This window comes from Pelodiscus sinensis, chromosome 19, assembly GCF_052426305.1.
Source record: "Pelodiscus sinensis isolate ZL-2025 chromosome 19, ASM5242630v1, whole genome shotgun sequence".
NCBI classification, from domain to species: domain Eukaryota; kingdom Metazoa; phylum Chordata; order Testudines; family Trionychidae; genus Pelodiscus; species Pelodiscus sinensis.
Window position 1 is genome coordinate 29,329,019 of NC_143070.1, and position 20,985 is coordinate 29,350,003.

Consider the following 20,985-nt stretch of genomic DNA (forward strand, 5'->3'; position numbering starts at 1 on the left):
AAAAAAGTTCCTAATATCCCATCTCAGTGTAACAGGAGCCATGTGTTCTCCACTGACTGACTCAAGGCTCTTTCTTGCCCCTAATGTGGGGTTCTGGTCTGTGGAGAGGTTTGAACTCGAACGCCACTCCTGACACACCCACTTCTTTCCCCACAAGGAACGGCCCCATTTCCATCTCTCCAGGGACTGGTCCGTTCTCTGCAAAATGCTCAGCCTGTTTCATTTTCTGCAGGAACGAGAGGGATCCATGTGCCCTGGTCCCCAGTGAGAGGTATGTGTCCTCTTCCCCCCTTTCCACAGACACAGCAGGCCAGGGGGCTATGAGCCTCCAGAGGCCCCTTCCTACTTGGCCTCCCACAAAGCTGGGGTGCCAGAGGCAGGCTCTGACTGGGAGACACTCCCAGCAGCCAAGCACATTTCTCAGGCAGCCCCTTCCCTGCGCAGGGGGCACAGGTCACACGCCTGGGTGAATAAGAGCTTGTGGGGACTGGCCAGGGCTTCAAGCAGGCAGCTCCCATTGGCCACAAACAAGCTTGGAGCAGGGACCAGGCATGAAGCCTTTTCCTCTACAGCAGAGAGACACAAAGGGCCCAGCAGCCCCTTCTCTCAGCTGTGCGTGGGGGCAGGGCGAGCAGGGAATCTGCCTGAGGCTTCTTGCTGCCATGTTGGGTGGCTTCATGGGCTGGATCCAGCCCGCTGGCCTGTCTTGCCCAGGCCTGGCTTAGAGGGAACCTTGGCCCTGGGCTGTGGGGGAGGGGCACTGTGGAAAGGCCAGTCTGGCCTTCCTGGGCAGGGCATGACGACATGCGGCAAAACATCCTGGACAGAGAATTACAGGCCACACAAGACTCTTTTTACAGCCAAAGTAGCTCAGTGGGGAGAGCGTTAGACTGAAGATCTAAAGGTCTCTGGTTCAATCCCAGGCTTTGGTATGCTCCAATAGGGGCTAATTACTTCAAGTTGATGGATTTGCTTAGAGCTGTTATCACAACCTGCACTGCAGGAGAAAAGGGGAGATGAGCTGCATCCTGGGGCTCTTCCTGCTTTCTCTTGGCCCTGGGTCTCTATCCTCCCACAGGGCAGGTACAAGGGCTACAGTTGGGGGGAATCAGGTGACACCACAAAAAACACTCCCTGTTGCCAGTGCTGGAACATGGCACCACATGAGCATGTTGTTAACACCCATGTCTCCCCCCCTCAGGGCCACTAGAGATGTCCGGCAGCTCTGTCCCTGCACCCTGGGGCTGTGTGTCTGGGCCATGCACTCACACACACTGGCCCCTCCCTTTCTAGGACAGGGCTCCTGTTGTTCCTTGCTTTACTCAACCTGGGAGTTGGGCTTATCCCCAAGCAGCAGGGGCTGTGTTTACCTGGGGAGCCACAAATAGGAGCAGAACCCCCTTTCCCACTTTTTGCTTGGCTTTGAACCAGGAGCCTTTTGCACATTAAGCAAACACGATAACCACTACCCCACAGAAACATGCTTGCCAGTTTTTTTCTGTACATAAACTTGGACAAATATTCTGTTACTAATTCTTTGCCCAAGGCAGAGCAAGAGCAGGGAACAAGACCTCCCCGCTCCAATACTTCTCTAGAACCTTTGCTCCCAACACGGGGGGGAGGGGAGGGGTGCACCTCGGGAGGAGTGACCCACATCATATCCCCAGCATTTCTGCCCTTCATGGATGGACCTTTGGGGGAGGCCCAGATGCTCCATCCTCTCACTCAACTCCTATCACACACTGGAGCAGGGCAGCGCCCAGGGGTAGGGCTGAGCCATGGGGTGCTGGGTAAAGGGCAGATGCTGCAGGAGCTGATAGTTTCCCCAGAGCCCAGGGACCCATAAGGAGGCACCATGCCCTGTGTCTCTCTCGGAAGGCGCAGAAAGGGATTGACTGGGGTTGGGGAGAGTGGCTCAGGGGTTGTGCAGCTTGTTGCCCTGGTTAGGGCGTGGCCAAAACACAGGCCGTGCTGTGAGCAGGATTTGAACCTGCACAGGGAAACCCTATTGGATTTCTAGTCCAACACCTTAACCACTTGGCCACCACAGCTGTGAAGTCAGCAGTGCCCCAGGATAAGGGAAACTGGTAAATAATCCCAGTGCCCAGGCCTGACCTCACCCGCCCCACAGAATTCACACAGCAAACCTGGCTTCCAGCACACAGGGCAAGCTTGAGGGCTCAGTGCTGGGCCCTGGGGTAAAGCATTAAACCAGCCCCCTCCTGCAGAGCCTGTTAGTGTTGCTGTCCCTGCTGTACAGACAGGGCCATGGAGACAGGGAGAGGTTCACTGAATGGGCCAAGGTCACCCAGCGAGTTAGAGCCCAGCTCGGACCCCAGCGTCCTGCCCCACCCACCGAGGTGCTGACTCCCTTGCTGCCAGGGGGCTGTTTGCATTGGCCTCTTTTGTTTTCTTTTCTGCTGTGAGACATTGGGACAGTTGGCCAGGGCGTCCCGCAGTTGCCATCTCCCTCTGTGCAGGTGCTGTCCAGAGCCCCGACTAGCAAACGCTGACACTGCTGTTAGGTCCAGACCAGAGGGGAGTGTTTAAGGGTTATTTCGGAAGAAGGGTTTTCTCCCCAAATAACTGCATCTAAACGGTGTTTTTTATTTCATAATAAAGTATTTTGAAACAGCGCCCGGACACGATTTTGCAAATAGAGCGCAGGATATTTAAATCCCGGTTTCATTTACAATTTCGAATGTCTCCATTTGGATCCCTCTCCTGAAGGAGACTGCAAGTGTCAACATGTCCTGGGTGTTGCAACCTCCCAGCACTCTCCTGATGTTCCCTCCCCGCTGCCTGAAGACGTTTGGGAGTCCTCCTGCATCTCCTGGTGGTGCAGGTCATCAGTGTTGTCATTTTGAAGCTGCAGCTGCCCATGTGTCTCTATCCCAGACTCCACAACTATCCCTAGAGACAGGGGCTCCCCACACCCCGGGATTTGGTCCAGTTCCTCACAGTATGCACAGTGCTGCGGTGCTTCCCCAGAGCAGGACCTGCCCTCACGGGCCCTCACACACCCCTCCCGCAATTCGTTGACCTTGGGTCTGACTTGGTCTAGGATGCAGGAGGGGAGAGGTGGCCTTTCTCTGCAAGGCCATCAGCCATTGGGCCATATGTTAGATAATTTCATGGAGCTTAGGTCCATAAAAGGCTATTAGCCAGGGGATAAAATGGTGTCCCTGGCCTCTGTTTGTCAGAGGCTGGAGACGGATGGCAGGAGACAAATCGCTTGATCGTTGTCTTCAGTCCACCACCTCTGGGGCACCTGGTGCTGGCCACTGTCGGCAGACAGGACACTGGGCTAGACGGACCTTTGATCTGACCCAGTATGGCCGTTCTTATGTTTTTATGTTTATAAATGTTGCATTCCTCCACCTGGACTGCCGGGCCTGCAGAGACTCCCCCTCGGATCACAGCTCCAAGAGGGTCTTTATCTCTGGCCCAGACACTGACAGTGCCTGGTGTTTACTGCCCCCTGCTTGGTCCTGTGATGTGTCCCTGAAGAGGTCTCTGGGGGCTTGTGCCTGTGACATGGCTCTCCAAAAGGCAGACGTGCTCGATCTTAGGCAAAGGACCCAGAAACAACACTTTACGGCAAAAAACACAAGGACGGCTCTTAGCCCGCATCCCTGGGCCACACAGAGTATCCAGAAGTCACTTCCCCACCTCTCCCTTGGCTGCTCTAGAGTTTAGCCCAAAGTCTGATAAACTCTACTCTCCCACCCAACAACCTCTGGGACTCCTCTCCTGCCCGGCTCCTCACACCACGGAGAGCGCAGGGCAGCCACTACTCCAGCGTCACCACTTCTGGTCTCTGCCAAATAGTCAAGAAGTTCTGCTTTACCCAAAGCACACAGGCACCCTCTCGCCTCTGGCCAGCCTCATGGCAGACGTGGGTTTCCCTAATTTATTTTTCCAGCAGCTTTACAGGTAGGCATTGGTGGTATAGTGGTGAGCATAGCTGCCTTCCAAGCAGTTGACCTGGATTCAATTCCCAGCCAATGCAGTGTAAAGAGGGAGCATCAAAGCTCCTTGCTGAGCCTTTTTACTTGAACCCTGAAAAAACAGGCACAAATGGGTCCTGCAGCTGTGGGCTGCCTCTCACAGCTCTTCATCCTCTCCGAGAGCATGCACAGTAATGCGGTTCCTACCTCACATACCTCTGCTGCTATTCCTTGCCCTTGGCTCTGACTTGATCTAGGATGCGGGGGTAGGAGGGAGGTGGCCTTTCTTTGCTAGACCATTGGCCAAATGTCCACATTCCTCCGCATGGACTGCAGGGCCTGCAGAGACTCCTCCTGGGACCACAGCTCCAAGAGGGACTTTATCTGTGGCCCAGACAATGACAGTGCCTGGCGTTTGCTGCCCCTTGCTTGATTTGATTCCCAGCCAATGCAAGGTGGGAAGGGAACAGGCAACCTCCTGGGGAAGATCTTATTTAACCCTGAGCAACAGGCACAAGTGGGTCCCACAGCCAAGGGCTCCCTCTCACCACTTTTCGTGGGGAGCAGCTCAAACAAAACTAATTTGGCTGTTGTGGGGTCTGCATGGGGCTTGTACCCGTGACCTGGGCATTATTAGCATCAAGCTCTAAACAGCTGAGCCAGCAGGCCCAGGAGTAGCCCCACAATAGAGGGAAGAGAAGAGTTTTCCCTGCTATTGGGGAAAGCAGGCCAGGCCAAGGCCCTTTTAGCCACTGGGTCTGTGCAGGCTGGAGCCTCCTCCTACCAGCTCTCTGGCCTGTTTCCTGAAAAGCCTCAGCCTCTTGCCTGTTTCTGCTTCCCTGTCCATAGCAGGCAGCTAAAGGGAGGTAAAACAGTCACCACAGCAAACAACTCTGGGACCAGCATGGGGCTTGAACGCAGGACTTTACCTTTATCAACATTATCAGCTAGCTGAGCAGAATGCAATTCACAAATGGCCCTTTCAGAAAGGTACCTCCGGCAGCTGAAACCTGTCTCTACAGCTGCCAATGGCTCTTCTCTGACAGGGCCACTAGCGACTCACTGTGACGTGGGCTGGCTAGTCCACCTGGTTTGAGGTTTGGTCAAGGTGGCTGGCGGCCGGCATGGCGCACTGAGACCCAGGGCAAAGAGGCAGCTGGAATCTCTTGCTGCCAGCACCTTGCCTCCCAGCTTCTTCCCTGTCAGCAGCAGCCGCAGCCCCTTTCGGCCACTGGGTCAGCCCGGGAAGGGAGGCAGGAATGGGGCGAAGTAGGGAGTCAGGCTGAGGGGGGCAGGCAAAGCTCATCTTGTCTTGCAGGACCACTGGCAACAGCTTCTCTCTTGTGCGCTGCTGTGGAGAAAAACACCCTGAGCAGGACCATAAAGACCAATTTTAAAGAGAATTTAGACGGGGGCACAAAGGGGGCAAGAGTGAGAGCCTGGCAGCTTCTGGGACACAGGAGAGGTCACCCCTGGCCACCCATGGAACTGCTGATTCAGGAAAAGGCTGATTGGGGAGGAGTGTTGGGAAGAAGGAAACCACAAGCCTGGAGCAGGTACAGAGGCTGCTGTGACAGGCACTGGCAAGGCAGGGCTCTGACTGCAATTGCTGGGACAGGAGAGCCAGCACCACACGCCCTTGTGATTCCCTGGGGGTGTCCGTGCTCAGAGAGCCTGAGGGTGCAACCTCTGCAGCTCCTGCATCCATGGAGAGTAAGGGTCTGTGGGCATCAGGTGCTCCTCCCCAATCAGCCTTTTCCTGAACCAGCAGTTCCATGGGTGGCCAGGGGAGGCCTCTTCTGAGTCCCACAAATACATAGGAAAATGTGAGTGAAGGCTGTAATAAGGCATCACTGGGAGTTGAACCCAGGATCTCCTGTTCACAAGGCAGGTGCTTTAGCCAGCTAAGCCATGGTGCTTGCCTCAGGCTGCTTGGTGAAACTGCTCTATGGTCCCAGACAACACCTTTGACTCCCAAAGTGAAGCAATTTCCTTCCAGCCCTGGCAGTGTCTGTGGCTGAGCTGCACAAAGGAAGATACAAGATCCCTGGGGGGGGGGGGGTCTTTGCCAGATGAACGCACCTGAGGAAAGATGCTGGAAGCGCAACAGACACACAAAAGGGGACGAGGGACAGTTTGAGTCACACACACGGCGGGGGGTGCAGTTCAGCCAGGGACCTTATCCGCTCACAGAGCTTCACAGCTTCTCCACCCCCCAACACCCAACAGGCAAACTGCCCCATGGGCCTCGCCCGCACCATGCTCAGGGCCTGGGGATTTTCTGTCAATTTGCCAGACCAAGTAATTAGCCCCCCCCCCCCTCCCCTGCTCTGGAGTCTCTGCCTCTCATGGGCCTTCTCATCCTCAGGCTCCACTTTGTCTCCAGACAGACCCTGCTTTGCTACAGCCACCTCCCTCTGTCTGTCACTGCTGGGCCTTCTAGAGCAAAATGTACCCCTTCATTTTGACTACCTGGGCTTTTAGCACTCAGAGCCACACCTGAAAAATCTTCTGTAGAGGCCAAGATCATCCTTACCAAATCTCTCAAAGAGGCAGAGAAAGCTAAGTTCCTTATCAGTGAAAGGAAACTGTCACCCCAGGTGGGACTTGAACCCACAATCCCCGGCTTCCAAGGCTTCCAAGGCCAATACCTTGTCAATTAGGCCACTGGGGCCCATAGAAAACCCCCCCAGAGACAGAAATTCACCCTCCTAAATGGCCCTTTTTCAACTTTTCACTCCTGATAAAACCCCTTTGAAGAAGCCAGATACACAGGAAGGGCTGATCACACCCCTCTGAAAATCAGCTTTCCATGGGTATCAGTAGCTGGCTCTGAGTCATGGGCCTTCACGTCTTGTCTCCCTCCCGAAACCAGGGAAGTGTCTCATCAGGGAGCCACTCCCAAAACCAGGGAAGTGTCTCCCACCGCTGCAGCCTCCTGAGGCTCTATGGCCCTGTCTGTACAGCAGGGACAGCAACACTCACAGCCCCACAGGAGGGCCCCTGGCCTAGCAATGTGGCCCCCTGAGCAGCCTCTGATGTTCCCTGCTTGAGCCCCAGAACCAACCCTGAGTGAGCAGCTCACACAGGCCAAGGGGCTGGCCAGGGGCAGGACATGAGCCTGCAAGGCAGCAATGACATCACAAGGAACTTTTGCAGAACCTCAGCTCATTGGCTGGGAGGCAGTGACCTCACAGAGCATCCATAACAACAGCCAGGTGGGACAGGCTGCAGGGCTGGGGCATCTCAGAGACCCCCATGGCCTGGCTGCCTGGAATCTCCTTTGTGAGGTTTCCCCTTGAGGGCAGAAGGGATTGAGGGTCCCAGCTGGGAGTGTCTCTGTGGAGATTTCCCCTTTCCCCAGGCTGCAGTGGGAGGGGCTGGAACTGAACCTCTGGGAGAGGCAAAAGCAAAGGTTGCTAATACCCGATGAGGATGGGATTTGAACCCCTGCATGCAGAGCACACTGGACTAGCAGTCTATTGCCTTAACCACTCGGCCACCTCATCTGAGCTTTTGGGGATAGTTTCAAATCACCTGAAGTCAGCACTTCAGGGAACCTTTCTGCCACTTGCTGGCTGGCCAGGGACACCCAGGGCAGGAAGGTTTTGGCTTTTCACAATGTTCCCTGGGCTGTTGTACAAATCTCAGTGCTCGTAACAAACTCAAACACCCCCTGGCTACATCTACCCTGCAGACTTCTTGCTCAAGAACTGTTTTGTGCAAGAGTTCTTGTGCAAAAGGTCTTGCCCAACAGTGTCTCTGCACTGCCATGTGCTTTTGCACAAGAGAAGTGCTTTTCTGCAAGAGTGCCCATGGCAGTGTGGACGTTCTCCTGCGCAGGGAAGCTCTGATGGGCATTTTAGCCATAGGGTTTTCTTGAGCAAGAAACTGCTGTTGCCCATCCACACTGCCTCCTTGTGGGCGAGTTCTTGCACAAGAGGGCTTATTCCTGGTGGGGAGAGGAATAACTTCTGTGCAAGAAGCCCTGTTGTCTGATGCTGCACTATAAATTTACTTACATTAGAACGTGCCTGCAGTGTAGACGCTCTGCAAGTTTTTACATAAGAGCACTTGGTCTTATTCTAAAAGCCTGCAGTGTAGACGTAGCCCTGCAGTGTAGAGACAGCCTGAGAGAGACAAGGAAAGGAAGTGGCCAGAGCCTCCCCCCAGCAGGCTGGCCCTCAACAGGACGGGCACATCTACACGGCACCCTCACCTCGAAGTGAGCTGTGAGGTGTGAGCGGCTGCCCGGGACCCCAGGGGAAGGTCTGTGGGGAGTTTCCAAGGCAACAACAACATTTCATAATCTACACTCATGTGACTGTGATTTATTCCTCCACTAGCAAGTGTGTCTGAAGGGATGAGAAATGCAGGGCCCAGGTGCAGGGAGCCGGGTCACATTCTGCTGCCTGAGCCTCAGTCCTGGCTGAAGCCTGGCGACAGAGAGAAGAGGCCAATGCAAACAGCCCCATGGCAGCGAGGGAGTCAGTAAGTGGGTGGGTGGAGCAGGGAGCTGGGGGCAGAGTTCAGCTCTAACTCACTAGGGGTGCATCTCATAGCTCAAAATAATCAATGCGCCTATTTTGAAATAGCTTATTTTGCAATTTGGCGCTGGCTACACAGCACTTATTTCGAAATAAATCGCTATTCCCAAACCCCTCCCTCCTCCTGCCATGCAGGGATGTCGGAATAGCGAGCCCTTTATAGCTTGAAATAAGGGGCTTGCTCTTAAGATGCATCTGTGTGATATGAGCACCACGTCCTAGAGCTCCGAGCTAGCCGGCCCACGGGTGTCAGTCTCGCAAGTGGCCCTTTCAGAAAGGAGCTTTGGGCAGCCGCAAGGATGTTGTGGGCTCTGGAACAAGGTGGGTGAGGCAGCAGGGCCTTTTGCAAGCAGGGGAATTAGCTCAAGTGGTAGAGCGCTTGCTTAGCATGTGAGAGGCAGTGGGATTGATACCCACATTCTCCAACTGCCTTTCAAGTGGTAGAGCGCTCGGTTAGCATGCGAGAGGCAGTGGGATCAATGCCCCCGTTCTCAAACTACAGCTCAGATTTTATCCTTTAATTTCAGTGGCCCCCTCCCTCTTCCTACCTCCTCTCCCAAAAGAGACAGACCCCCAGCAATTGCCATGCTGCAAAGCAGAGTGGAGATATCAACCCCAGCAGTCTGTCAGGCTCTGGGGTGCAATGGAAAGCACATTGGACTTTTAACCTGTAATGGTTAATGTGAGCCCAGCTAGACATTCAAAGGTTGTGGGTTCAAGTCCCACTAGAGTCACTTTAGCTGCTTCCTCATTTCCAGGATGCAGCTATTACAGACCAGTCAATCCTTAGGCTGACACTGGGGTGGGCTGGCATCCAGGCAATTCCCAGCAGACCATAGTGAGGGTGGAGGGAAGGGCTGGTTCTTGGGGTTGGGGTTGGGGGTTTTTCTGAAAGGCTGCAGGTGCCTTTAGACTATTTTGTCCCTCCCTGTCTCCTACCACTGCTGAGCAACACTCAGGCTGTGTCTACACTGCACGGCTCTTCTGGAAAAACCTACGCAAATTTCAAAAACAAATTTGTGCAGCTTTTTCTTCTGCTTTTTTTGGAAGAAGCTTTTCCAACATTTGGCCTGTGGACACTGGGCAAGTCACACAAGGGAGGCAGCAGGCAGAGCCGGCCCAATACACCACCACTTCCTGCCTTGAGCCTCTCTATGCCCAAGAAGTGGTGCCCAATAGAACAGGCCCTGTAAGAAATGTGTCACTTTCACCCCTGGGAGCAGCTCAGCCATGCAAAGGGGCTGCCTGGGGCAGGACATTAGCCCTGGAGGGCAGGGGTGGGTGTGGCAGTGACATCACAAGGGCCTTTTGCATCCCCATAGCTTATTGGCTAAAGGAGGTTGGGAGGTGATGACCTCACAGAGAGTCCATGACAATGGCCAGGTGGGACAGGCTGCAGGGCAGGGGCCATCTCAGAGCCCCCCCATGGCTTTGCTGCAGGGAGTCTCCTTCTGGAGATCTGCTCCTGAGGCCAGAGAGAGAATGAGGGTCACAAGCACGAGTGTGAGGAGGAGCCTCATTGGAGCCTTCTCCTTTCCCACAACTAACTGACCTAGAAGACAGACGTCCCCGCGGAGAAGGGAAGAGTCACCAAAAGACTTAGCCCTGAGCAAGTGGAAGAATTAGCTTGAGTGGTAGAGCACTTGCTTAGCATGCGAGAAGCAGTTGGATCAAAAGCTGCATTCTCCGTTGATGGGGGGTCCCTGTTTTTCTTTTCCCAGGCAGAGCCACCCAGAGAGCCAAGTGACTCCAGTGGCCCCTCCCTCTTCCTACTAGCTCCCCTCAAAAGCCAGTCACGGCTTAGTTCCAAATCTGTAAACCTCATTGCAGGAAGAATAACGCCTCTTCCAAAATAGCTATTTCAAAACACCCGGAGTGTGGATGCTCCACTGCTGCTATTTTGAAATAGCTCCTGCCCAGGGACATTCAAAGTAATTACTCCCTGGTGCTTCCTGAGGCTCTAAATCAAGGTAGCGCATCCCCCTTAGGGGAACCTTCCTTGGACTAATTTTGAGGCTTCCCCCTAGTGTGCATATGCTGTTTCGAAACAAGCTATTTAATTTTTTTTTCAAAATAGCGTTTTTTGAAATAAGCGTGCTTTGCAGGTGTACCCAGAGGCTACGTCTGGACTGCAGGCTTCTTTCGGAAGAAGCTTTTTTCGGAAGGGATCTTCAAAAAAAAACTTCTTCCAGAAGAGAGCGTCCACACTGCAAAAGTGCATTAAAAAAGTGATCTGCTTTTCCGAAAGAGAGAGTCCAGACTGAATGGACTCTTACTCTTGCATGTAAGCTGGGATTGCTATGGACGGAATGGCCACCAGGGCACCTGGGCTTTTCTCCCTTTCCTCTTCTTCCAAAAGAACTTTCTTCTCCAACCACACATGCGTTTTTCCAAAAGAGCTCTTCTGCAAAAAGGCTTCTTCCTTGTCGAATGAGGATCACCAATGCCAGAGAAACCCCTCTGTTCTTTCCATTTTCTTGCAGAAGACGGGAAAACTCTGTAATGTCGATATATCCTGAGAGCTTAGAGAAGGGCAGGGAGGCAGGACCAGGGGGAGAAGGCTCCATGACTGTGTGAGAGGGAGACTCTGCCCTGGCCAGTGGGGAATCGTTGCCTCTGTCAGGGACTCTAGCCCAGACGGCTCGGTTCATTGTCTGTCTGCAAAGAGACAGGCAACACCAGCAAAGTCCAGTCACAAGCTCTTTACTGAAGAGTGCGCACAGCAATAGAGAGCGGCCCGTCTCCAAAGAGAACAGAGCTGCAGGGAAGCCAGGAGCGCAGAGTGTCGGTCGCCAGCCCAGAGTCCCAGGTGCCCTGAGAGCAGCTTTCCTGCAGGTCCCATGGTGCGTGCTCTGTGGCAGCATCACAAGCTGCCTGACCATCAGGGCCAATCCCCCAGTGGGGTCTCTGCCCATGGTCACACGAGGTTCCTTTGGGGGGTGGGGCAGCACAACCTACCCCTGGGGGGCCAAGGCTGGGGGTGAGAGGGCTGCGATAAAACAGCATCTGTAAGAAAGCTACGTGTGGGGGCGCAGGCTGGGAGGTTCAGGGCAGTGTGTGGGGATGACGGAGGAGGGCCGGGGTCCGGGAACGCAGAACCGGGGGGTGCTGTGTGGTTACATGTCTGTTTTGGGCAGGTTCCTCACTCCCACGTCCCAGACACATAATGTGGCACAAAGACCAGCAACGGTCCCTGCACAAAGTGTGTCCCAGGGATAAGCGTTAGCCCCGGGAACAAGCATCGCCCTGCAGAGGAGACACCCCTGGAGTGGAGCCAACAAGCCCAGGAGCCACCCAGCTCAGGATCCCCAAGGGCACTGACACAGACTCCCTGGCACAGGAGAATCCCAGGCCTCAGTTCTGCCGGCCAACCGTTTCCCCTCTTCCGCTTCTTGTCAGCTCCCTGCAAAACACCTCACAAGGGCGACTGTGGATAAACCCAGCTGTGCTGTAGAGCGGCTGTTAGGTGGGGAAAGAGAGGGCCCCCCTCGGCCTCCCTAAGCAACTCACACATGTACTAAAACTGCACTTGAAGCTATCAATACGGGTGTCAGGATCAGCTTGCTTTGTCGACAGAACTGAAAGTGTCTAGACGCTCTATGTCGGCAGAAGTTTTGTCGACAATATCTGTCGACAAAACTTCCGTCGACAAAACCCTGTAGTCTAGACGTACCCCCACTCTTGACATGCCCTCTTTTTGATAGCTAAAGAAGTGACCTCATTTCCCTGTCTCCCCTGACATTGCAGGTGCACTTGTTCAGCATTTCTCTGAGGCTGCATCTACACAGCAGCGTTCCTTGGGAATAACGGCCATTACACTGCAATAACAATGGGAGCATCAACACAGCGATTCCATTATTCCGACGTCTGTAACGCTCCATCCAGACCAGTGGTCTGAGGAGCCAGGAGGTTTCCAGGCTGCAGACAGACAAGACCACAGGCAAAGACAAAGCAAAGTCCCAGCCACTTCCTGCTCAGCCCAGTGGGGTCTCTGTGTGGCCCCCAGACCTTTTGTTTGCTGCTGTCCAGGCTTGGGGCCCAGATTCAGCAGCACTCACAGGCCCCACAGGAGGGGTCTGGTTTGATGCTTCACCCCACGGCCCAGCAATGAGCCCCCAAACTCCCCCTGTGCTCTGAGAGCCCCGTTTGCTGTGTGAATTCTGTGGGGCAGGTTATGTCAGGCCTGGGCACAAGCAGGGTTCAGAACCAACCCACAAGTAAGTCCCCGCTCAAGGGGATTGGGCAATGTCCTTTGCCAGCAATGTAAGTCCAGCCATATAAGTGTCCCACTCACATGCCCAAACTTTCTCCGTACCCCATTCACAGTTGCTTCCCTTGCTCAGGGCAGATAAGAGCTCACAGGTGGTTTTCAGATCTCACCTCCCACTCTTGGGGGTGGGTTGGGGATAGGAGGCATCTCACCCACTCCGTTGGCCACTTGCCACTGCTCCTACCAGCCGCCCGCCAGCCGCTCCCTCCAGCCACCCCGTCCATGCTGCTGTGGGTGCCAGTGTCTCACCACACGGTAAAATCAGACCAGAGACAGACACTGTCAGTAAACGCTTCTCTTGGAAACGCTCCTCCGGATGCTGGGCCTCCCTCCCCAGCCCACCAGAGCCGTGTGCCGCTGTCATACTCCTGCTCCATGGACATCTTCCCATTGCAGAAAGCGCTCCGAGCCAGACTGTGACTAGCCAGCCTGTCTCTGGGCACCCAGGGGCTACGTCTACACTGCAGGCTTCTTACGCAAAACTTGAGGAGCATCTATAATGCACGCGCATTCTTGTGCAAGTAAATTTATGGCAAAATGTAGGAAAAGAGGGCTTCTTGCGCAAGTGTTATTCCTCTCCCCATGAGGAATAAGCCCTTTTGTGCAAGAGCTCTTGCACAAGAAGGCAATATGGATGGACAACAGGGGTTTCTTGCATGAGAGAGCGTTTACACTGCCATGGATGTTCTTGCACAAAAGCACATGGCAGTGTGGATGCACTGTTCCACCTAACAGTTCTTGCGCAAAAAGCCTTCAGGGTAGATGTAGCCAGGGGGTGTTTGGGTTTGTTACCAGCACTGAGCTTTGTACAACAGCCCAGGGAACATTGTGAAAAGCCAAAACCTTCCAGCCCTGGGTATCCCTGGCCAGCCAGAAAGAAAGGGGATTTCGGTTTCCATAACATCACCCCAGTGGCCTAATGGACAAGGCATTGGCTTCCGAAGCCAGGGATTGTGGGTTCAAGTCCCATCTGGGGTGACACTGGTGATGTTTCCTAGTGGAGTCTCTTTGTCTCCCTCTTTACCATGTTAGCTGTGCGGGTCCCCTGGAATTGCCATTTTCCCCCAGACAGGACCCCTCAGGAGCAGACGGTGACACTGGTGTTAGGCGCAGACAGGAGGAGAGTGTTTGTTAAAAGCTGAGCTGTGCACAGTGAGGTCACTTGAAGAGATGCAGGCGCTGGCTTCTCTGTATGCACCTTGGCACCTGTTACCCATCGGTACCCACCACCTCTCACTCCCCTGCCAGCACCCAGACAGAAGGCCAGAGCACATGGAGCCAGAGACGGTAGCGAGGGAGGCGGCTGCAGCACAATTCCAGGCTTCGGGCACATTGAACAACTGTTTGAAATATTTTTAAAACAAAAAATATGAAAAACTTTAGGCTCCATCTACACTGCAGGCTTCTTGCCCAAGAACTGTTTTGTGCAAGAGTTCTTGTGCAAGAGCACATCCACACATCCATGTGTTTTGGCCCAAGAGGGAGGGAGAGCTGAGTGCTTTGAGTATTAACTTGCTAAACCCAGGATTCTGAATTCAATCCTTGAGGGGGCCATTTAGAGATCTGGGGCAAATCTGTCAGGGAGGGTTCTTGTGCTTGCTATGAGGGTAGGGGGCTGGACTATCTGACCTCTCAAAGTCCCTTCCAGCTCTATGAGGTGGTTTATCTCCTCCTAAGGAGCATCTACAGCAGCATAGATGCTCTCTTGTGCAAGAAAGGTCTAATGGCTATTTTAGCCATAGGGGTTTCTGGCACAAGAAATCCCTCTTGCCTGTGCACACTGCCTTCTTGTGCAAGAGGGCTTATTCGTTATGGGGAGAGGACTAACTCTTGCACAAGAAGCCCTCTTTTCCAATGGTTTACTGTTTTTCTTGCACATGAATGCACATGCAGGGTAGACACTGTGCTAGTTTTTGCACAAGAACTACCATTCTTGTGCAAGAAGCCTGCAGCATAGCCAGGCAGTGTGAAAAACCTCACAACAATAAGCCCCAACCCAGGAGGTCCTACTAAGATTTGAACTCAGATTGCAAGATTCAAAGTCCTGCCCCTTACACCATGGGACCAAAACAGGTGACTGCATGTAGCCATATGGAATACTGAGCTTTCAGACTGGCCTCTGGACTCCGGGCTTTCCTCGTGCTGCTTCATCCCTCTGGCTACGACTACACGGCACATTTATTTTGGAATAAGCTGGTCTGGAATAGTGATTCCAAAATAGCTTATTTCGAACTAGCACGTCTACACTGTAGGGAAACCTCAGAATAGTCCGAGGCAGGCTCCCCAGTGTAGATGAGCTATCTCGATTTAGAGCCCCAGGAAGAATAACTTAGAATGGCCCTGGGGAGGGACTAGTTCAAATTAGCAGCAGTGGCGCAGCTACAGACACCTTATTTTGAAATAGCTAATTTGGATTACGTGTTATTCTTCGTAGAATGAGGTTTGCAGAAGTCGGAATAAACCGTCTGTTACTTCAGAATTATTTCAAAATAATGGAATTGCTGTGTAGACTCTTGCATTGTTATTGTGGAATAACGGCCATTGTTCCGAAAGAACTTTTGTGTTTGTGGATATAACCTGCGCAGCCCAAGAAATGAGATTGGCAGCTCCTCCCCACAATCTTTCTGTCAATTGCAGCGGAGGGCTCTGAAGACACGGACCCAAGGCAACCACCTTGGTTACCTTCTGCTAAGGCCAGGCCGGAGGGAAAACAATTGCTCCTTCGAGCCGGAGTTGAACCAGCAACCTAAGGATCACTCGTCAAACACACACTACAGTCCTCCGCTCTGCCAGCTGAGCTATCGAAGGGTGCCTGATTGACGCTGGCTTGTCTAGGTTGTCATTTCTACAAGTCTCGGGGCACGTGCTCCCCCAAGTAGGTGGCATTGCTGATGGGGGGGCAGAGAAGCACAGGGGCTGTCACAGGTACTTCACATGCAGACGGACCCCTTGAGTGAAACCTGAGCTAGATCCATCCATGTCACAGCAAAAGGAAGAAAGTTGGGTTCTTCTCATGTGTCTTCTTTGTTCCAGAGTCTCTAGGGCTGCGGTCGGGGCAGGTCCAAAAAAAAAAAACCACTTCTCACGTGTCTCCTCACGTGTCTTCAGCAGGGGAGGCGGGCCCAGAAAGTGGGAAGGGCGGGCAGGGGAAGGGTGTGTGTGGGTGGTGGGGGAGGCACAGAGGGGAAATACAGAAGGCGCTTGTGGGGGCACCCAGGGGAGAGTCTCACAGGTGTCCTTGTCTGGAACTCTCCCTCAGGGCCTCTCAGAAGCACAAGCCCCCGGAAGGGCCTGCTGGATGGCAGCCGTGTGCTGCTGCTGAAGGGCCTTTTGCGGAAAAGGGATGCAGATTAGACACAGCGCAATTGCAAATGAAGCGGGGATTTAAATCTCCCCCGCTTCATTTGCATAAACATGGCTGCTGCTTTTTTCCAGCTCGGGGCTTTGCCAGCAAAAAGCGCCAGTCTAGACGGGGATCTTCTGGAAAATAAAACCTTTTCCGAAAGATCCCTTATTCCTAGCAATGTGGCCCCCTGAGCAGCCTCTGATGTTCCCTGCTTGAGCCCCAGAACCAGCCCTGAGTGACAGGGACAGGGAGAGCAGCTCACACATGCTAAGGGGCAGGACATGAGCCTGCAAGGCAGCAGTGACATCACAAGGAACTTTTGCAGCACCTCAGCTCATTGGCTGGGAGGCAGTGACCTCATAGAGGATGCCTGGCAACAGCCAGGTGGGACAGGGGCAATCTCAGAGACCCCCAAGTCCTGGCTGCCTGGAATCTCCTTTGTGAGGTTTCCCCTTGAGGGCAGAAGGGATTGAGGGTCCCATCTGGGAGTGTCTCTGTGGAGATTTCCCTTGGCTGCAGTGGGGGGTAGAGGGGGAGGGCTGCCTCTGGTAGAGGCAAGAGAGAAGGCTATTAACACCCAATGAGAATGGGATTCGAACCCATGCGTGGAGAACACAATGGATTAGCAGTCCATCGCCTTAACCACTCAGCCACCTCACCTGAGCTGGTGGGGCTTGTTTCAAATCACCTGAAGTCAGCACTTCAGGGAACCTTTGTGCCACTTGCTGACTGGCCAGGGACACCCAGGGCGGGAAGGTTTTGGCTTTTCACAATGTTCCCTGGGCTGTTGTACAAAGCTCAGTGCTGGTAACAAACCCAAACACCCCCTGGCTACACCTACCCTGCAGACTTCTTGCTCAAGAACTGTTTTGTGCAAAATGTCTTGCCCAACAGTGTGTCCACACTGCCATGTGCTGTTGCACAAGAGAAGTGCTTTTCTGAAAGAGCACCCATGGCAGTGTGGACGCTTTCCTGCTCAGGAAAGCTCTGAAGGGCATTTTAGATACACAGCTTTCTTGAGCAAGAAACCCCTGTTGCCCATCCACACTGACTCCTTGTGGACGAGTTCTTGCGCAAGAGGGCTTATTCCCCGTCCTGCTCTGGGACGTGTCTCTGGCAGGAACCTGCCCAGGCGGCTCTCGCAGTGAGGCCCCTCCCTGGCAGCACCGAGCAGTGAGAGCTGAGTGAAGGGGGAGGCAGGACCAGGGGGAGAAGGCTCCATGACTGTGTCAGAGGGAGGCTCTGCCCTGGCCAGTGGGGAATCGTTGCCTCTCCGAGGGGCCCAGGCCTGGTGGGTCATTTCCCCAGGTTACAGAGTGGGGGCTGGAGCCAGTTCTGGGTTGTCGCCTTCAACAACCAAACTGAACCAATGGATCTTGTGCCGACCTGACTGTGCGTTGGGCTAGTGCTGTGTGTGCCACAGAGCTTTCTGTAGCGCTGCCCATGCAGGAGAGGGGAGGGGCAGTTTGAGTCACCCAGCTCCGCCCCTTCTGAAGGGCTTGTGAAAATGGCAGGTGCTGTCTTGGCAGTGAGGGAGAGGTGGGAAAGGGGCCCTGAGTGAACCTCTTGGGTCACAGCTGCTGTTACAATGAGGTCAGATGAACGACTTGGCAGATGTCAGGTGAAAACTGAGGCTGGCTTCCCTGACTGGGAATTGAACCCAGGCCTCAGCAGTAAAAGGGCTGAATCCTAACCACTAGACCATCAGGAACACATGAGCAAGGTTTTTTCCTTACCTACACTAGCCTTTCACAGGCCACTTTCTGTCCCCTTCAGGACATGGCTCCATTTTCCATTGCCCAGAGGGGACAAGAACAGAAACCAAACAGAACATCAAAGCAGCCAGACTGGGCCATGCCAGTTGCCCAACTAGCCCAGGATCCTGTCTCACAACAGCAGCCAATTCCATTGCCCAGTGGGAATCCTCAGGACAGACATTTGTTAAGTGATCCCTCCCGTCACCCATTCTCAGCTTCTAGAATACACCAGCTAGGGACACCTGCCCTGTCCATCCTGGTGAAATGCCATTCATTGTGGCCACCAGGGCTTCCAAACTTGAGTAGCTCTGCATTAAGGGTTCTTATTAATGTCAAGAACCTCAAGCAATGTAAAGCCAGAGTGTGATGGAACTGGAAAGGAAAATATTTCCACTAGAAGGAAATTTTCCAAGGGGGCACTTGGATTTGAACCAAGGACCACTTGATCTGCAGTCAAACACTCTACCACTGAGCTACACCCCCACAAAAATTGTCATCTGGAGCCAATGTTGGGAACTGGACAAGGAGCAAGAGACAAGAGGCTTTTGTGTAACTCACATCCCAGGTGCCACCCTTGGGCTTGGTCTCCACACAGAGCAGGCGGGTGGCAGGGGTCTGATGCTGTCACAGCTGCAAGGCAAGTCACCCACCTGGCCCCTGAGCTCCATGTGGGCAGCAGCCAGACAGTGTGAGTGGAACAGAGGGTCGTGGGGGGCGGGGATTTGTATATTTTAGGAAGGGTCCTGAGTCCTGGCTCCCAGCCACGCACCTTGGCAGAAAGACCAGCGGCCCCTGCACAAAGCGCATTTTGGGGCTGCAGGAAAGGGGCCGGCCCCTCAGCACCAACGAGTAAGTGTGAGAAGATGGGAGTGAATCCTGCTACCTCTCATGCGCAAAGGCAGCACTTTTCAATGGAGCTAATTCTGCCCCACCTGCAACCTGTCTCCAGTGCTTTTGCCACTGTCCGGCCCAGGAGGGCTGGTGTCCAGCAGCTCTCTGCCCCAACGTGGCTGGCTTTTGGGGAGAGCAAGTAGGAAGTGGGGACCGGGGCCGGGGGGGGAGGGGCTACTGGAGCCACTTAGCCCCTGGCTGGCTCTGCTGGTAAAAAGAAAAATTGGAAATTTCTCTCCTCATTGGAGAATGTGGGTATTGATCCCACTACCTCTCACATGCTAAGCAAGCGCTCTACCACTTGAGCTAATTCCCCTGCTACATATACAATAGTCTTCTTGGAGGCTCTTCCCTTCTCCCCAGAGACATCGGCCTTCTAAGTCAGTCATGGGAAAGGAGAAGGCTCCAAAAAGGCCTCAAGGGCAACTCTCAAGGAGACTCCCTGCAGCAAAGCCATGGGGGGGGGGCGGGGGGGCTCTGAGATGGCCCCTGCCCTGCAGCCTGTCCCACCTGGCCACTGTCATGGACTCTCTGTGAGGTCATCACCTCCCAGCCTCCATTAGCCAATAAGCTGAGGGGCTGCAAAAGGCCCTTGTGATGTCACAGCCACACCCACCCCTGCCCTCCAGGGCTAATGTCCTGCCCCAGGCAGCCCCTTTGCATGGCTGAGCTGCTCCCAGGGGTGAAAGTGACACATTTCTCACAGGGCCTGTTCTATTGGGCCCACCCCTTCGGCTGGGCAGGAGGGAGGGGGAGGCTCAAGGCAGGAAGTGGGGGGAGGGGTTGTGATAGGACAGTACCTGTAAGAAATTAAAATGTGGAGTGTGGGAGGCTCACGGCAGGGATTTGGGGAGTGTGTGAGAGTGGGGGGGGGCTCAGGGCAGGGGTGAGGATGTGGGAGGGTAGAGAAGTCAGGGCACAGGATCTGGGATATGGGGGAGGCTTGGGGCTGGGACTGTGTGTGTGTGTTGAGGGGATCCCTCTGCTCTGTGCTCCCTGAGGCCCTTTAACACACATGGACTGACCTGGGTGCAGGCCAGTGAGGGGGGTTTCAGTGAAGCTACATGTAAATGGATCCCTCTAGCAATCCCTGCCAGCCACACGCACAGGGGGAGGGACTTTAGCCAAGGAAGCAGAAGCAGCCACTCTGAGGGAGGTTTAGAAGCAAAGATGGGCTGCTGCCAGGATGGATGAGGGGATGTCACAGGGCACGAGCATGGCCAGGGGAGCAGAGAGGGCGGGCCCTGCTGCACTGAGAGACATGCCAAAGCCTGGGATTGAACCAGGGACCTTTAAATGTTTCATCTAAGGCTCCGCACACTGAGCTACCAACAAACCCGTCTGGCTCATTATTAACTGTCCAGGATGTTTGGCAGCCGTGTCACAGCCTGAGTGTTGCTCAGCACTAGTAGGAGACAGGGAGGGACAAAATGGTCCTTTCAGAACAACCCCCAGCCCTAACCCCAAGGACCAGCCCTTCCCTCCACCCTTACTGGGGTCTGCTGGGAATTGCCTGGATGCCAGCCCACCCCAGTGTCAGCCTAAGGATTGACTGGTCTGTAAAAGCTGCATCCTGGAAATTAGGAAGCAGCTAAAGTGACTCTGGTGGGACTTGAACCCACAGCCTTTGAATGTCTTGCTGGACTCACATTAACCACTGCAGCTTAGAAGTCCAACATTCTTTCCATTGCACCCCAGAGCCTGATGGGCTGGTGAGTTGGATATCTCCACTCTCTGCTTTGCCACTGGGGGGGGTCTGTCTCTTTTGGGAGAGAAGGTAAGAAGAGGGAGGGGGCCACTGAAATTAAAGGATAGAGCTGTAATTGGAGAATGTGGGCATCAATCCCACTGCCTCTCACATGCTAAGCAAGCGCTCTACCACTTGAGCTAATTCCCTTGCCTGCAAAAGGCTTTGCTGCCTCACCCACCTTGTTCCAGAGCCCACAACATCCCTGCGAGTGCTACTTGTGAGACTCACACCTGTGGGTCGGCTAGCTTGGAGGTTTAGGACGTGGTGCTCATATCACACTGACGCGTCTTAAGAGCAAGCCCCTTATTTCAAGCTATAACAGGCTCGCTATTCCGATGTCCCTGCATGCGGATTTATTTCGAAGTGCTGTGTAGCCAGCGCCAAATTACAAAATAAGCTATTTCAAAATACAGGCAGTCCCCAAGTTACGCAGTTCCGACTTATGTCGGATCCGCAGTTACGAATGGGGCCCTT

The 20,985-nt window shown here is 54.0% G+C and overlaps 6 non-coding genes across 6 annotated transcripts; 3 read left to right on the top strand and 3 right to left on the bottom strand.

Moving 5' to 3' along the window:
* The first annotated feature begins 859 nt into the window (after nt 1-859).
* TRNAF-GAA (transfer RNA phenylalanine (anticodon GAA)) lies at nt 860-932 on the top strand. The gene has a single exon. It is a non-coding gene; the product is annotated as a tRNA-Phe (tRNA).
* A 1,037-nt stretch (nt 933-1,969) lies between these two features.
* TRNAS-AGA (transfer RNA serine (anticodon AGA)) lies at nt 1,970-2,051 on the bottom strand. Its single transcript has one exon. It is a non-coding gene; the product is annotated as a tRNA-Ser (tRNA).
* Nucleotides 2,052-3,940: 1,889 nt separating this feature from the next.
* TRNAG-UCC (transfer RNA glycine (anticodon UCC)) lies at nt 3,941-4,012 on the top strand. The gene has a single exon. It is a non-coding gene; the product is annotated as a tRNA-Gly (tRNA).
* A 9,660-nt stretch (nt 4,013-13,672) lies between these two features.
* TRNAR-CCG (transfer RNA arginine (anticodon CCG)) lies at nt 13,673-13,745 on the top strand. The gene has a single exon. It is a non-coding gene; the product is annotated as a tRNA-Arg (tRNA).
* Nucleotides 13,746-15,485: 1,740 nt separating this feature from the next.
* On the bottom strand, nt 15,486-15,575 carry TRNAY-GUA (transfer RNA tyrosine (anticodon GUA)). Its single transcript is given in 2 exon segments — nt 15,486-15,521; nt 15,539-15,575. It is a non-coding gene; the product is annotated as a tRNA-Tyr (tRNA).
* A 2,706-nt stretch (nt 15,576-18,281) lies between these two features.
* Nucleotides 18,282-18,353, bottom strand: TRNAC-GCA (transfer RNA cysteine (anticodon GCA)). Its single transcript has one exon. It is a non-coding gene; the product is annotated as a tRNA-Cys (tRNA).
* Between the last annotated feature and the right edge of the window lie 2,632 nt (nt 18,354-20,985).